This window comes from Trichosurus vulpecula, chromosome 2, assembly GCF_011100635.1.
Source record: "Trichosurus vulpecula isolate mTriVul1 chromosome 2, mTriVul1.pri, whole genome shotgun sequence".
In the NCBI taxonomy this organism is placed as follows: domain Eukaryota; kingdom Metazoa; phylum Chordata; class Mammalia; order Diprotodontia; family Phalangeridae; genus Trichosurus; species Trichosurus vulpecula.
This window is the reverse complement of record NC_050574.1, coordinates 43,813,089-43,815,924: the sequence shown is the minus strand read 5'-3', so window position 1 is coordinate 43,815,924 and position 2,836 is coordinate 43,813,089.

Here is a 2,836-nt window from a genome sequence, read left to right as displayed (position 1 = left end):
ATTTTGTTTGTAAAAGGACCCCAGGGGAGAAAGAGAAAGGGAGAGGGAGAATGGGGTGATTTATCTCCCGTAAAAGAGGCAAGAAAAAGCTTTTACAGTGGAGGGGAAGAGGGGGGAGCTGAGAGGGAATGAGTGCACCTTACTCTCATTGGATTTGGCTTAAGGGGGGGGAACATATATACTCAACTGGATATGGAAATCTCTCTTACCTTACAGGAAAGTAGGGGGGAAGGGATAAGAGGGAGAGGAATGATAGAAGGGAGAGCAGATTGGGGGAGGAGGTAATCAGAAGTAAATACTTTTGAGGAGGGACAGGGTCAAAGAGAGAGTAGAATAAATTGGAGGTGGGAGATAGGATGGAGGGAAATATAGTTAGCCAATGAAGGTGGGTGGGGAGAGAGCAAGGGAGAGAATTTGGAACTCAAAGTTTTAAAAACAAATGTTGAAAATTGTTTTTACAAGCAACTGGGAAATAAGATATACAGGCAATGGTGTATAGAAATCTATCTTGCCCTACAGGAAAATAGAAGGGGAAGGGGATAAAAGAAGGGGAGGGTGATAGAAGGGAAGGCAGACTGGGTTAAGGGGCATTCAGAATGAGTGCCATCTTGGGGTGGGGGGAGGGGAGAGATGGGAAGTAAATTTTGGAACTCAAAATCATGTGGAAATGAATGTTGAACACCAAAAAGACAACAACAACAATAATAATAATAATAAAGAAAAGAAAAAAGAATCCCAGGGAAGGAATTGGATAAGCCACGAAGTCCTTCAGAGTCACATTTTTCTCAGTTTAGGAATAAAATAAGCTAACACCATATCAAATGAGATATTAGTAAAGCACTTAGCAGAATGCTTGGCACATAATAAAAGTATATGAATTCCAATAATTTTCATTATTATTATAATTCTAATTATTTTTATCATGCCTTTTTCTTGCTGTTGTTAGATGAACCCTGAGATAGGAAGGCTAAGGTGTTGTTCTGTGTAAGAAAATAGGTTTTGATAAACTCTCCAGAGGAAAAAAAAAAGGAGAAAAGAAGGGAGAGTTAGGAACCAGGAAACTGTGGCAGCCAGTAGTTGCAACATCTGTCATTCCTCTTTTCAAGCCATGAGCTATGACCTTTCAGTGGAGAATCCAAGATGTGTATGACTGCAGCAGAAGCTCAGAGACAAAAAATAAAAAAGAGGAATGAATAGTCTATTTCCTGCCCCTTCCTTGTATATATTTAGTTACACGTGCTTTAATTCTGTTAAAGAATATATTTGTCAGATTTAATTTTTTGCCCTTAACTCCTATGGCTGATCATGTCCCTAAGTAGACTGGAGTGAGGAGCCTGTGGATGAGGTCCTGAGAAGGAACACAAGCACTCCAAGCACAAGTCAGGCAGTTTTCTTACAAACAGACACACAAGTTTGGAGCTCCCTAGTGCTTTAGTTTCATGGGGAGATACTAAAAGTGGGGAGGGGTTCTAGAGGAATAAATTACAGATTGAGAGCCCAGAGCTCAGTCTCTGCCCTAATATCTGATAGTAGTTACTGGGTGGATTCACAAAGACTGAGGAAGTGGGAGACTTTAAGAGGAGTGAATCAGTGGGTGACCCAGACTAGAAATCCACATTTATGGATAAGGAGGAGATTGTGATTGTGAAAATTTACTATATTTGGATAAGACAAAGTTTGTCAAACTGCTGATTATTAGGAGGGAATTTCATTCATTGCCTAAACCAAGTTTGGTGCATGGGAACTTCCCAGTATACAGGCAGGCAAATGAGTAGACAAATGCAGAGTAACTGCTATCTAGTGGGGTCTAGCAATAGGCCAGTCCTCAAACCTGACATTCTTCTCTTTGTGTCATGAAGGTAGAAGAGATATTTGGGATAAAGAAATGGAAGAATGGCCTTTCTTAGTTCAGGACAGTGAATTCGTCCAGCCAGCCAGTTGTTAGAGTTTTATTGAAAATCTTAGACTTGAGGCATGCACATGGGCCATTCTATAATTACACTTTTAAAAGAAGAATGTTTACAAGGTGGAGCCATGAAAAAAATTGAACTATAAATATAAGCCTAAGGGTAAGCATGTATTGAATGGGGTTTTCTTATTGTGAACACCATTTTTTAAATTATGATTTTTTCCTGATTACAAGAACTGCATGATGGAAATGTTAACATAGATAAAATACTCAGCATCTCAGTTATTTATAATTCTTCAATTGATATTGCTCTTACTGTGTACAATATTCTCTTAGGTCTGCAGATTTCACTCTTCATTATTTCATGAAAGTTTTTTTCTAAAATCAACCTGCTCAGCATTTATAACAGCACAGGAGTATTCCATCGGAAGCCTACACTACAGCTTCTTTAGCCATTTCCCAACTGATGGGCTTCTGCTCAATTTCTAGCTCTTTACCATCACAGAAAGAACTGCTGTAAATATTTTTAGAACATATAGGTTCTTTTTCTTTTTCCCTGAGCACCTTGGGAAACTAACCTAATAGTGGAATCACTGATCCAAGGGGTATATATAGTTTAATAACTCTTTTGGAATAATTCCAGATTGCTTTCCAAAATGGTTGGATCTCTTCACAGTTCCTCCCACAGTGGTTTAGTGTCCCAACTTGTCCACATCTCCAACGTTTTTAATTTCCCCTTTCTATCATCGTAGCATATCTGATAGTGGTGAGATGACATCTCAAAGTTGTTTCAATTTACATTTTTTAATCAAAAATGATTTAGAACATTCTTTCATATGACTATACATAGTTTTTATTTCTTCATCAAAAAACTACCTGTTCATATCCTTTGACTATTTATCAATTTGAGGATGACACAAATTCTTA